At 47.6% G+C, this 14,402-nt stretch overlaps 1 protein-coding gene across 7 annotated transcripts in view; it reads left to right on the top strand.

Moving 5' to 3' along the window:
- Nucleotides 1-4,377: 4,377 nt before the first annotated feature.
- Nucleotides 4,378-14,402, top strand: part of ZMIZ1 (zinc finger MIZ-type containing 1) — a 338,900-nt gene continuing 328,875 nt past the window's right edge. For 4 of the 7 annotated variants that reach the window (XM_014250346.2, XM_088059856.1, XM_088059852.1 and 1 more), the window contains exon 1: nt 4,823-5,049. The gene's annotated coding sequence lies outside the window, so the exon portion shown is untranslated. Of the gene's footprint in view, nt 4,553-4,822; nt 5,050-14,402 lie in introns of those variants that run through there. The other 3 variants (XM_088059853.1, XM_088059858.1, XM_088059857.1) reach the window with 3 other exon arrangements.

Here is a 14,402-nt window from a genome sequence, read left to right as displayed (position 1 = left end):
TTTTTCTTCTAGGACTCCAGTTGCATAACTGCAAATTTCCTTAATGTCTTTGCATAGTAATTTCATCTCCAATTTATGAATCCAAATAAACCCTGTTTTCTTTCCCATACAATTAACAAAAAGACAAAAATGGACACAGTATCAGTTTCTCATGTGTGCCGAGTAATGTGTACAGCCTGACTGCAGCCTTACTGAAAATTAATCTTATTTTCACATAGGTGCAATTTTACTGCATCCAGTAGTATTCCTGGCATCCTTTGTTGTTGCTATATCAGAAAAAGGCTTGCTAAACTTCAACACAACTATTGATCAGAGTAAGCATTTGCTTAAGCTACACCCATGGGTTATGACAGAGGAGCAGATCAGACTTGTGCTGATGGATGAATAGTTCCATGAGGGCTCAGAAGGCTTCTAAACATGTGTAGCCGGGGAGCATCAGCTGGTGTGGTGCCAAGGGTGTGTGTGTGTAGCAAACAGCCACCAGAAAAGCAATGCTGATGTCAGCCTGTTACAAAATCAGCACTGATCCTAGGGAGCTTTTTATGCATATTGTACACCTGCAGTCCCTGTTGGGCTTACTTGTGTGAGCTCTTAACCGAGGGAGCCCAGTTATGAGTGGCTGTAGCACCCAATAGCTCAATGTGGACTTGGGATCTAAGCATGCTCTCCCCACCTTTGGCCCTCTGTGTGCCGTGCTAAATCCTATGCTCCAAAGAAAGCTGCATTGATAGCAGTTACCTGATGAAATTTGTATACACGAGTAACCTGGGTATGTCTAGACACAATGTCTACATGCCATCTCCATCAATTCCATTTTTATTATGGTACGGGATGAATTATGACAGCAGCAAAACCTAATTTGAACTGCAGCTGAAGAGGGCTAGGGGGAGGTGATATTCTGGTTTACCATACAATCCTCTGGAGAAAAGAGTTCAGATCTGTCTTAGGTTATATAACAGAAATGAGGTTAGCAGATTTGGTCTAATCCCTTGTGGACAGGCCCACCACAGAGCATGGAATAATGTGGATAACTGTCTGTCTGCATGCTTGCTGACGGCTTTGCTACTGCAGCAGCAGAACGCTGTTAAGGCAGGATCCCAGATCAGGCACTGAGGCTTGTGCAGCCTCTGTTTTAAAAGCTGCTCCAAGTTCTCTTGGTCTCAGAATTGTCGAGAACACGAAGAACAGCCTGGTCTCTTAGAACAAACAAAAAGGGCCCAATCCTTTGTCATTTTGTGAATACTGTTTTTGCCTTGCTCTGACATTGCAACTGAGTTGGATAATTAGGCTGATTGGCCTAATTGAGAACTTTGTTTAGAGGGGTGCTCTCAGGGCAACACTGAATACCCTAAGCCAACCCTGCCATACATGTAAACTCCTAACTCTTTTTTTCAGTCCAACTGACCAGTCTACCCTTTATGCCACAGCAGGCAATTGGCAGTGAATTGGAGCAGCCATAAAAGTTCTTTGTTCTTTGTAGTGGATTAGCCTGGTCCCTGGCTGAAAAAAAGCACATCAACATGCATTAATGGCACCTTTCTCAATTCACAAATCATATCAGCACAGGTCAGAGAAAGCTAAGGCTGTCCTAATCCTCAGTTTGTAAATTTAATTTACAAACAAACCGATAAATACACTAGATAAACTAACTGCTGCCACCACTTTTGGGGCAAAACTTCATGGATGACCAATGCATCCTATGGAGGACAGGAAATGTCTCCTGCGACTGAAGCAGTGAAGGGCTCTGTGTGGGCAGGTGTAGCAGCTGGGATCTGGCAGTGACACCACTTAACACGTGCTGTCACTGCAATGCTGGCTGAGCTCAAACGACTGCAAGTGGCAAAGGCTGCTAGGGCTGCACATCCCCTGTGGACAGGTAGCACTTCCAACCCCTTTGGTGCCTCTGAACAGTGTGTGGTAAAGCCCAATTTAGTAGAGGCAGTTTCAGAGGGCACAGTGGCACCTGCTAAATCACTGCAATGATTTCCTGTGATACCTTTATTGTCCTAGCCATGAACTGAATTGATCAAGTCACTTGGTTGCTGAAAGAAGGCAGGGTGATGCCTGCCTGCTTGCCTGCCTGGTAAATCCTGCATGATGTGCTCATGTGGAACATAGTCCACAGGAAAACTACAAAATACTTGAAAAAGTAAACGTGTGTTTACCAATTTGTTTTCAGCCTGGATGGTATCAGTGGAAGTTGTGCTTAAATACAGTGGACAGGCCTTGTAACCTTGTAATGGTGCTGCTGCACAAAGATTTAATTTTCTAATCTTCTATTTCTGTAAGATGGTTTCAAGCACTAAAGCATTAAAACCTACTGCTTAGATTTTGCCCATGTCCAAGACAGAAGTTTTGACACTTTAAAAAGATATTATATTTGTTGCCTTAAAAAGGTATTAATTGCAAATAAATTCTTTAGGTATGATGCTCTGACGTCTGTGTGACTATCAAGAGGTTGCTGTATTGCTACAGTGTCCTTTTTGGGTACGTAAAAGGCTGGGTTTTTTCTGCTCCTGTTTCAATCTGACATCTAATGCTGTGCAGGAGTGAAACGGGCTGCACTGACTGGACAGTATCCGCTGTTTCAGCCTGCGGACTACAGAGGCCGGTGTGCTCGGGGAGGAGGGCACTGCACCGTGACAAGGAGAGGCGACGGGTCAGTGTGGGAGCAGAAGCCGAGCTGGCTGGGAGCGCTCAGGTCCTGGCCCCCGAGGTGCCAAACCTTTGGCGAAAACATTCCCTTGCCGGGTCACAGGGCAGCGGGCCCTCAGGCCGCGCGGCCCGCCCAGCCCCCCCCCGCCGCGGGGAGCTGCGGCGCGGGCCGGCGGGGCCCGAGCGCTCCCGCCCCGGCGCCCGCCGCGTCCTCCGGGTAGCTGAAGGCAGCGATGAGGCCGGCGAAGGCCGCGCGGGAGGGAAGGAAGGAGCCGTGAGACTTGGAATCTCCTCCGCTCCCCGTCCGGGCGGGCAACGCCACAAGGCCCCGCGGGCGGCCGGCGGCTGCGGGGCGGGGGGGGCCGGTACAGGCACCCCCTCCCCTCCCTTGCCGGGCCGGCGGCGGGGGCCCCTGGCAGCGCCCCGTGCGCCTTTAAGGGGTGGCGGGCGGGCGGGCTGGCAGCGGCATTGTTCCCTCCCGTCACTGCAGCCTGTGCGGCGGCGGCGGCGGCGGCTGCTCTCAAACTTGCCTTTGTTATTCGGCGCTCCCCGGCTGACACCGCGGCCGCTCGCAAAACGCGGAGCCGGAGCGCGCCGGAGCGGCGGGACGCGCCGCCCGCCACCGGCTGGCCACCCCCACCAGGGCACTGCCCGCCCGGGGCTCCCCCCGCGGCGCGGCTGGGGTGGGCGGGCGGCCGCCGCTCTGTCTCCGCGCCGCAGGAGCCCCCCGCGGCCCGAGGCGATCGGGGGGCGGCTGGAGGTACAGGGAGAACGGCAGGAAGAGGGGTCTTTTTTCGGGGGAAGGCACGAAGGTGTAAATGAGCGGAGCCGGGGCCGCGCCGGGGCAGTGCCCTCGGTGGGCGGCGTAGCCCCGCTGCCGCCGGCCCCGCGCAAAGCAGCGCGTCCCCTCTGGGGGACCGGCGTGGGCAGCGGCGGTAGCGCTCCGTTCCGCCTGCACGCAGCTAAAAAAAAAAAAAAAAAAAAAAAAAAAATTAGACAATTTCCCCCTTCCCCGAGCGATCCGACATCCCTTTACAGTCCCGATCGTTCTCCTCCTCCAACAGCAAGACGAATGTGACCGGCGAGAAGCTACACAGTGCTGTTTAAATTGCTTATCTTAATTGCATAATCTAACAAGCCCCGTTGGAGCAGGGATGAATATATTAGGCTTATTAACAACTCATCATAAAATATTGATTGTCCTGGAAGTGTTTTATCAAGGGGAAGAGAAGTCGAGGGAGATGTTTTTTAGCAGATTGGTACTCGTCAGACAAGGACGGTTTCTTCTTTTCTCCCTGGAAATCGGGCTGGATTTCCTAAGGCGCACAGGGGAAGAAAAAACAGCACAAAAACACGCCCTATTGTTAGCGCCGGGGGCCGCGCTCCGGGCGGCGGGGGGGGGGGCCCGGCCCCTGACCGCCCCCCCCGCGGCGGGGCCGCCTCCTGGGCCCGCCCCGCCGGGCACCGCCGCCCGCACGGCTTCCCCGGCTGAGCGGGGACCCCCGGGAGAACCCCGCTCCTACCTGGGTGGCGGGAGCTCCGGGCTCTGAAAATAACAGCGGCCCCCGGGGTGGCGGTGGTGGCAATAAATGGAGGGTGGTGGGGGCTAAAGTGCAATAACGGAGCAGCAGGATGTCTCGGCGTTCCCGTGTAATCCCCCTGCCCGCCCGGTAGTTCCTTCCATGCCCGTAAAAATTCTCTCGTGAAGACGACAGAGACGGAGACACCTCATGCTTGAGAGTGTGTTGGGTCCAGGGTGGTTTTCCCCTATTTAATAATACAAAAACACCGAAGGGAGTATACATATTCTCCAGCTTTCAGTTTCCAGAGTGGAAGGGTTTCCGAGTGCTTGGTATTCAGGAAGACTAAAACGAGAATCCCCGCCTTAAAAGACACTGTAAGACAATATTTGTATTTTAACTCGTATCTAAGATTTTTAACTTGGCGTGATTTGGGGGACGGGGGAGGGGGGTGTTGCGGGGGGAGAGGGGAAGGGAGAGGGCGAAGGGAAGAACATCCCTGTAGGAGGCAGCTCCCTTTCAGATAGGAATCTGGGACAGATTTTGCCAGCAGCCACAAAGCATGGCCCTTTGGTAATAGAATAGCCAATGTAATTTGACACTTCAACTTGCTGTGCTCTCTGCTAGTTGATTCACTTACTCACCCACTAACATTGAGCTCCTTTTCACTGTCTGTGGGCAAGGGGAAAAAAAAAAAGGGGGGGAAGAAGGAAGAAAAAAGAAAGCAGGGGGAGAAGGAAGAAAGGAGGGGAATAAACAAAATTATATATTTAAAAATACCCGAGTAGAGCTGCAAAATCAGTTGGGGAAAGAGGATTTTGCCTGCCTTCTTCCTTATTATTTTGCTGCTGCAAGGCTGCTTTGCAATCCGTAGGTAAGTTTCGCGTCTATTTGCGCTCCCTGCTCGCACCTCCCCGTTCGCGGCCGGGCAGGGGTTGCGTCTCGGCGGAGCAGAAACAATGGAACGGCCACGCTGGGGAAATAGGTGTACAGGGAGGAAAAGAAAAAAAAAAAAAAAAAGAAAACAACGAAAACAACAACATATTTATTCTGCAAGGGGAGAAAATGTGTGGAGACTTCTTAAAGGGGCAGACTGTCCCCGCCGAGGGCGCGGGGCGAGGGCGGGTGAGCAGCCGCGGAGCCGGGCCCGGCGGCGGGGAAGCGGCTCTACCCGGGCAATGCCCTTCCCGGGCCGGCCGCGGGGTCGCGGAGGGACCCGGCCCGGGGCGAACTTGGAGCAGCCGCGGCGTGAGGCGGGCGGGCGTCGGAGCCGCCGCAAGCACAAAGGGGGCTGCGGGGACCGGGGCGGCGGCTGCCCCCGGCCGGGGCGGGCGCCGTCGGGGCGGGCTGGAGCCCCGCAGCGGGGCCGGGGCTGCGGCTCGGGGCGTGCGTGCCCGGCCGCCCGTGTGTGCGTGCCCGGCCGCCCGTGCGGGCTTCGGGAGACGCGTGGGGAAGCTTGCGCCTGTTCTTGGGGCTCCGGGAAGCTTGCCTGGGTGTAAATTCCTTGTGTCTGGGTTTTGAGAGCCAGTTGGGACCTGGGCCTCTCTCGCCAGGCAGGAGGAAGGAGCAGCCCCCCTCCCTCCCCCCGTGCATCTGTCCAGGAAGCCGCCGGGCGGAGGGGAGGGGGCGCGGGGGCAGAGGGCCGGGGGTGCCCTGCCCGGCCCGACCCGGCCGGAGCTCGCCCGCCTTTGTGCGAGGGGAGCGGGGGAAGAAGCGCTTCCAGGGGCGGCCGGCGGAGCTGCTCGCGGGGAGAGGGGGAATGGCAGCCAGTTAAAAGACACTTCAGGAATGTAAACATAAAAATAGGAGCCATCCAGCCACGCTCTTGTCCGTCCCCCCCCCCCCCCCCCTCCCCCGGGGCTCGGGATAACATTCTGGGCTGGCGCGGTAGCGGGGAAGGAGTACGGCAGCCTGAGACAGGGGGACGAAGTTGTTACTATAATCGGGGTTTTAGACTGTAAACTTTGTTTTGCACGTGTAAAGTTTAATTTCGGTGCCGCCTCGGAGGCTGCGATGAGAGACACGGGGCGGCGCCTCGGGGGTGCCCCTCGGAGTGCAGCCCCCGTCACCGTCTGTGCTAAAGGTGGAACCTGCCCGGCCGTGGCTGCGGGACCCCCGCATCGCCGCTTTTGTCTGGGCTTGCCGGGGTCCCGCTCACCAGCCCGGCAGCTGCACGAGTTGGTGCAAATTGAGGCTGTATCGTCAGTTTATCGAGACCGAAGCAAACTTAAGGCATAGCTCTGCTCTGTCTGCTCCGATCGTGCGCCGTGTGTTTTTTCGTGCTTCAGTTAATAATCTGCAAACGGCTTAATGGCTCTGTAGAGCCAGAGGAATTGGTTTTCTCCATTTACTTCAGCAGGCCTGAGTGAAGCTGGTGTTCTGACTGCTTTTTTCAATGCATTGACACGAGAGAAGAGGATTTAACTTGGCAGCCTGAACAAATGCTCTATCAAAGGTTTCCTAAGAGACAGTAGGAGTGCTGGGGTGATGAATGACCTGGGGTAGTTTTAGGGTGCTACCTATGCAAGCTTTCTTTTAAATATGAAATGGCCATTTAGGGCTCCGAATAAAACTGTGCGCATCAGAAAGGCGACAGGCTTATAAAATTTAAAAGGGCAAAAGCCCATTAATGGTGTGGCAAAGCTTTGGCTCCCAGCTCTGGTTGAGTAGTTCCAAGTGCTGTGAAGTGCCAAAGCTTTTAAGGAATCTTTAGCAACAGCTTCTCTCTAGCTGTGGAACGGACCTTGGCCTTGCACACTGGAAATTTAATGGTGCAGCCTCTCCTCTCCATGCAGGGGAAAGGAGAGGGCAGCAGGCAGGTGTGAGGGCGCTGAGGATAACCTAGGAGTGAACAAAATCAGGAGGGGAGTAAAAAAAAAAACAAAGCTGTATGCTGGAATGTATGGCTAAAACGACTTACTGGTTAACTCTTCAGGTTACAATACTGGGGCTGTAACATCACACTGTGGGTAACTCAAAAATATTACTAGCACCAACAGAGAGGTTTGACAAAGGAATGTAGCAAAGCTAAACATCTTTGGGAAATGAATCCTTCTGACCAACATAGTTGGTCGTGCCTTCAGAGCTCCACTTCCTTCTCTTGGACTGGGGAAAATGTACTATGGCATCAATCTTCTCTTGGCGGGGCCTGGTGCAGGTTTGTGAATGCCAGAAGACTCGCTCTGACCTTTTTCTGTTCCAAGCTGAGGATGTTGAAACACCAGCCATCAAACAAAAGAGACATTGAAAGCAAGATCTGCAATGGAGCACGTGTGACTTGGAGGCTAGCTGAGTGCATTTGGTGGCTGTTTTTTCCTCAGAGTTTGGGGTGGGGAGGAGGAGAAGGAAAAGGTCGCTTATTTTTACAATGAGGCTATGGAAAACCTGAGTTGAAATCCCCTGAATATCCCATAGTCAAGTACTTTTTTTATCTTTTTAGGTGTTGCCTCAAAGTGCCTTGATTTCTACTCCTTTTACATATATATATATATATATATAATATATATATATGTGTGTATATAATTGCTATATTACAAGAGGAGGATTATTTTTCCCCATGGTTACAAGGAGGACCAGGAATTTTGCAAAATCCATTGAATTAAAAAAAAGAAAGAAGCTTTAAAAAAAAAGCCTTAGGATTATGTTTTAAAACAATGAAGAATTTCCTGGGATTGAATTGACAGATTGTGATTTTTATCTACACAAGATAACACTACCTCGAAAAGTGTCTGATTTCAAGATTATTCTGTAAATTGTAATTTAAATTTACTTCGGGCTTTCTGAATTTAAGAAGAACACCTTTGAGACCAGTTGATATAGGTATCTAACCTGCCACTTACATTCATGTCAACATGGACAGATGCTTTTATTGTTTGTATTGTTTACAGTTCACAATACCTTAAATAAACGTTGATCATGATTAGAAACAATAATTGAGTCTGTGGCAAAGGATCAATGAAAACTTTGTTTCAGGAAAGAAGTGAGTTGCTGTGCATATGTACAGAGAATGTTTTGTGCTCTCTTGAGATGAAATAAATCTGCGATCTTGGTATGGTGTACAATTCTGTTTTTAGATTATTTTAAGAAACCCACAGAAGATAATGGATCAGTTTTTGCACCATCTGAATGATTTCTCCTGTACAAGGATTGGAAGGGCAAGGCTCTGTAGCATAGTTCCATTCATAACTTTTCTTGGGAGTTGTTTGCCCTTTGCCCCAAATCTCTTCCACATTTATGGGCTCCAAAGGTTTTCTGTCGGGGAAAAAAAAAAAAAAAAAAAAAAAAAAAAAAAAGTCGAACCAAACCAACACCCCAAACCCTCATGGATGGCATTTACATCACTGATACTATAGCTGGAGACAATGTTGGCTGGTTTTTAGCAACTTGATGTTTGTACTACCAGCCTGGAAACTTGGTTTCTCTCCTGAAAAGGAAGAAAAATAGATCTAGGAAAGGAAAAAGAGTTGGAATTCATTTTGCCTTTTCCGATGTTGTTGATAGGTTTCAGAACAACAGGGATCCAGCCTTTTTCCAGTCACACAGAGGATAATGTGACTTTGAGAAATGGAGGTAGTGGCTGGCCAGGAACTCGTGGTGCCTGCTGTGCTGCTCTAACAACGTGGGTGATCAAATGCTGCAGGAGGCGTGAGCTTGGGTTGTTACCTGGGAAGCCTGTTTCTCATAAATAAGTAGGACTGCAGTTAATGCCTGTGGTGGCAAATTTGACCACTATGCAATTGGCTAATTTGTTCACTCCTAGTTAGACCAATTTTTGTGAAATCCTATCCTGTGTTACAGCAAAGCGGTGAGAATATTGCCGAAGAGTTTATGTTGGATTTTGCTTGTTCCTGTCAACTGCCTGTTGTGGGGCAAGCAACACAAGCCCTCTTTATCCATTTAGGTGTGCTTTAATGCAAAACACAGGTAAACAACACATCATTATAGAACCACCACAGATAGACCTCCTGCTCAGATATTGTATGTTTTCCTTACACTCAATTCACATCTTCACTCCTAGTGTATGTAAGCCTTCCTGCTGATGACAAGTTGAGTGGTCAGGGGTATTTGAAATAATTTCTGGTTTAAAATAGTGTCTTTGGCTTAAAAGATTGTTTTGCCGTATTGATTTCCTCCTCCCCCCTTCTTACTATAAAGCAGAAAATTCTTATGTAGCAATTTTCAATTCTTTACTTCCATTGGGTCTCACGTGATCATTAGCATTCAGCTTGGCTAATGTAGAATATTTTAAAGAGAATATAGGCTGCTAGGGAAACGTCCAGGCAATGAGTTGTAATGGATCTCCACAGCTAGACTGTTGGAGGCAGTAGTGTATTATGAGAGTACGAGATGGCCTTACACTTGTTACATGTTATTTTTGGTTCTGATAGTTTAAGATACACTGAAGTCTACATTGCCTGCAAAGATGAAGTTTCCCAGCTTCAGTAAAGTGCCTCTGCCCTTCCCTTTATGGAGCATGGCAGATTTCTATGGGTATTAGGTATCCAGTAAAAAAACACAAAGTTGTTCTTAGACAGACAAAATCACTTTCAACCTGATTTCTCCTGTAAGTGTCAATAGAAATTAAGTTACTCCACAGGGAATGACTCATTCTTTAACAGAACTTGCCCTTCTGTAGACTCACATTGGTGATCACACTCATGCTGGAATACCTATAGTTTCCTCCAGTTGCTTATACATTTTAGTTCTGTAGTAGCAGACAGAGAAAGTAATTTTTACTCCTGTAGTGGATGGTGTAACATCCAAGAAATCCTTTCCAGTTGGTGATGATTGATGCATTTTTAAATAAGGTTTAGGATCTAGTGAAATATCTAAGCTTGAAAAGGGACTTCTGTCCTTTACTTGGATAATTCTATAGATGAAGCTGGTTTGTATTTTGTCTAGTGTACTAATATTGGGGTAGTTACATACAACCTATCACAGTAACATTCTATTAACATAAATGTGGGAAGCATATCCCCTGGCTGGTAATCCAGGGTTTGTTTTGATTCTGCAGACCAGCTCTGACTTGATTCCCAGAGTGAAGCTGGAAGGCTCCTGGCTCAATACCAGGCAGGGGGAGGGAGGAAAAGAAATTGCTCAAAACCAATTGATATGCACAATGCTACAAACCTGTGCAAATCTCATAGAAGTGGGAGTTTGTATTACCTCTACTGTTCATTGTTAGTCTGTATAAGAAGTTTCTTATTCATTTTTTGTTTGCTTGTTTGTCCTGTCTTATGTCAGTGGATGGTGGAGACATGATTTGTAACTCAGGTCCTCCTTGCTAAGACATCCTCCTTCAGTGCTGTGAAACCTACCCAGGCGATCGTCCAGCTGCCTGATCCGTAGCCAGTTCTCATCCCTGCCATCTGTAGCCAGCCTACTCTCCCTGTAGAACTATATGTCAGTTTTTCGGTAGTCAGTATTGTCTGTGGGAACGGAGGGACTGTGGTTGCTGTAAGTATTCTTTATTTCCAGGGAAAAGCAGCACTGTTGTGGGCCTGACTTCAGAAAGGGGAACAACTCTTAACATATAGATAATATATATGTGTTGTCAAAGATAGCATAAGAATGAAAGCCACAGAAGTAATGCATTGGATAATGTCATGCAAAACCGGTATGGAGATTGTTTGTTGTCTTTATTTGGTTTTCTTCAAATCTTACTGGTTCTCATGTTCTCAGCTCTTTGCCTGGTAACTGGTAAACTCTTCTGGTAATTTAGTTTAATACTCAGCTTGGTCCAGAAAGCATTAACTAGAGAATACTGACTGCTTGATCTAATGCACAATTGTGGGGAACCTGCCTCGTTCAAATGGCAGCTCTTTGTGCTGTGAAATACCTTTGTCATCTTTGCTGATTAGGTAAAAACATGTTTGAAGAGTAAGAGAAAAAAGCGATACCTTGACAACAAGTTTGTGTTGTCTTTTGGATTCATGTAGTTTTTCATTCCTTTGAGACTTCAGGGCTCTGATGACTGACTGGCTGGCACAGTGAACAGTATCTGTCTTAGAGATTTCTAGATAGTCTCATAAGTAATCAGAAAGCATTATTTATTGGGACTGCAGTGACACAGATATATGACAGAATAGTAGGGGCTTCAGTTGGCCATTTAGTAGCAAAACAGTTCCCTTGATGTGTATCTGCTTGTTTCTTGGCTAAATTCCTGATTCCCTCTGAGAACAGTGGAGTCTTTTAGGCTGCTCTGAAATACACACCTCTGTATCTCCATCAGTAAATTCTGCAGTGCAGGTTTCTCTTCTTGTGTTTTTGAACACCCATTCTGAAAACAGATGAGCTGATCTAATACTGGTTTATTGTATAAATAAGGGCATCATGGGATGAGGGAGAAGTGCAGGACAGTGCTGAGGCTGACACTGTGGGGCAGTTGGTGCTTGAAAAGGTTTGAAAGGGGACTTCCCTGGAAATTGTCTGGTCTCACACTGACAAAAGGGGTTTTGGAGTCTACTTCATCAAAAACAGAAGTCATTGTAAACTCGTAAGGTGCTTTTATGGTGTTGATTTTGTGTGAAATTCAGACCCTTCCCCTGTGCTCTTGGATGTGACTGTTGTCCAGCAGCCACCTGCTAGATGGGCATTCTCCAGCTCAAAGGTTACCATCTGCTCTTGGTTATTTTAGAGGTGTGATTGTGATGTGTGAGGGGAAAAAAACCACCACAAGAGAGTTGAACGATAGGGAGGAGATGCTTGAGCCCTCAGTTGCAAGACCTCAACCCTTCCAACTACAGCCACTTTCTTGAGGAAATGAGAGAAATTCGTCAACTGCTGTCCTGCTGTCTGTGCCCAGTCTGAACAGCACTTCTGTTTGTGCAGCCTGAAGGTGGGATGCCCCCATAGATAATGTGAAATTAAGAAATAACTTGCGTATCATTAGTTTCACATAAGCCTTTGCTTTCATTAGTATTGCACATCTCTAAAATCTTGGCTATTGTAAATGACAAAAAGAAGCCTTATAAACATGAAAATTTTCTTAAAGAATGCTTAAAATACATTGCAAATACAAGTTCCTGCAGCTAAACTATTTTGACAATAAGCACTTTTACACTTCAGTTTTAAAACTGTTATATATTTTTAGATGAATGGAAGAGCCATTTGATTATCTCCCCCTGTCCTACCAAACTACTCCAAATCTACCTCCCCCTAAAAAAAAGGGGGCAAGAAAATGCTTTAAAAAGCAGTTTTAGAGACTTCACTGACACTGAATTATTGGGAAAGCAGCCTGTTTATACATCTGCCCATAGATGAAAGAGAGAAGAGTTTATTACCCCACAGGTTTGCAGGGGAAAAGAGGAATGATACGGTTGTCAGGCAGTCTACTCAGTCTCTTAGTTTCCTTCTTGTAAATTCTGTGTTTGTTTAATGCTTATAACTCTTTCCCCAGCAGTGGGATCAGAGAAGTTAACTTCTTCACAGCTGTTATACAGCTTAGGCTTAGGTCTCTCTTACAGCAAACCAAGGCTTTCCCAGCCCTTTGCAAGTAAAACTTCTCTTTTCTGCTTAGCACAGGTTGATGCACTTTACATTGAATTAAGCTTTTTTTTTTTTTTTTAAACTGGAATTCTTGTTCTAAAGGATGTCAGGCCAGTGAACTGTCATCTTGTACATGCTTTTGTGATCCTGACTATCTGCATGCTCAGTTCACTGTCGTTTAGGTGTTTTACAAAACCACAAAACCTTACCTTTCTGTTTCACAGATGCTGAGTTGCAGTAGGTACTTATGCACAGATGTGGATGGTAGTTCTGTGACTGAAAAGGTGAATTCAATGTGTGTTGTGCAGTCAAGGCTGTTTCTCTACAAAGTAGTGTTCAGATTAATCCCATTCACAAGTCCCTTTTTGATTCTGAGATATCCACTCTGATATGTCTCACCTGGTGAGACTTAAAGCAGCTGTCAGTCCTGCTTGTAGATGTTTGTTTCAGGAACTGTACTTGGGTCTTTGTTTGTTCTCTCAAGTGTGACATTTCTCCAAAAATCTACATCACTGTTTTAAAAGGTATTGGGTTGCAGTCCAGCTGGAGTTAGATACCATTAGAGATGGGAGCCTACTAGCTTTCCAAATGAATGCGTAGCTTTGGCTTTTGGCACCGTAATACTCTGACATCTCTCACATTAAAATTATAACAGTATTATGTAAGGAGAAGTTATTTTGGGTCACTAGCAGAGCCCTTTCAGACTTTGTTAAATCAGCCTTGCAAGTTAAAACACTTGGGCTCCCATCTTCTTCCTGCAGCTTTTTAGCAATGTAAGAGTGTGGGTGCTGTGTCCTTTCTCAGTCATTTGCCCTCTGCTTTGCTCGGGCTGCATCGCTGGCTCTGAACCTGCTTCTGCCACAGCAATTCATGTGGTCGTGGGGAGCTCTTGCAGAGGAAGGGCTTACTCAGCACTGCTCAGCACTGGCTTTCACTTCCCAATCTGCTTTGAGATGGGACTGGAAGGAAGGAAAAAATGGGGGGCTCTGTGATCCTGCTTCTCTGGGCTCTGTGGCAGCAGGTGGACAGGAGATGTGACCCAGGATACCCAGGAGGGCTTCAGACTCCACTAAACAAAGTCTCACCTCTGCACCAGGCACTTGTTCATGTGTAACTCAGGAGGCACTGTTGCATTTGGCCTTGTTATTCTTTAGCAAAGGAGAAGTGAAACACCAGCTGTTGGGGACCAGCGAGAGATGGGAGTACAGAATTAATCCAGGGGAACCTTTGCAATGTTTGTTGATAATAAAAACCTGGCGTTTAGCAAAGGTACAGTTTAAATATGAAAGATGCTGTACTTGGACTTGTGTGAGCATTATAAATGCTTCCTTTGGAGACCAGTCCTTGCATTCTGAGTGATCCTTGGGTATGAATTACACAAAAAGGGATGGCTATTCAGAGATGGTTTATACTTCAGAAGGAATCAGCAACAGGACAGATGATACATATTTTAAAACATCCACATGAAATTGCTGTGTCCTCGAAGTGTGTGCGGCAGGGAGAGCGGAGCTGCTGGATTCCACTGCCGGTGGCACTGGCTGAGCTGTGCAGGTTGGGAGAGTGGAAAGGCCCCTGGGGCACAGACCAGATGGTGCTCGGTGCTGCACAGGCTTGGGTGAGGCACTGGTTCTTTCTGCAAAGGGCAGTGCTGCGGATAGTTAGTGCTTCACAGCTTTTCTGATTAAGATGGGTTCTGAAAATATTTGCAATCGTTTCTATTCTACCTGTATTCATGGCAGA

The sequence above is a fragment of the Pseudopodoces humilis genome, chromosome 9, assembly GCF_049639895.1.
Source record: "Pseudopodoces humilis isolate 2021_Gansu_Grassland_sample_001 chromosome 9, ASM4963989v1, whole genome shotgun sequence".
NCBI lineage: Eukaryota > Metazoa > Chordata > Aves > Passeriformes > Paridae > Pseudopodoces > Pseudopodoces humilis.
This window is presented reverse-complemented; position numbering and strand designations above follow the sequence as displayed.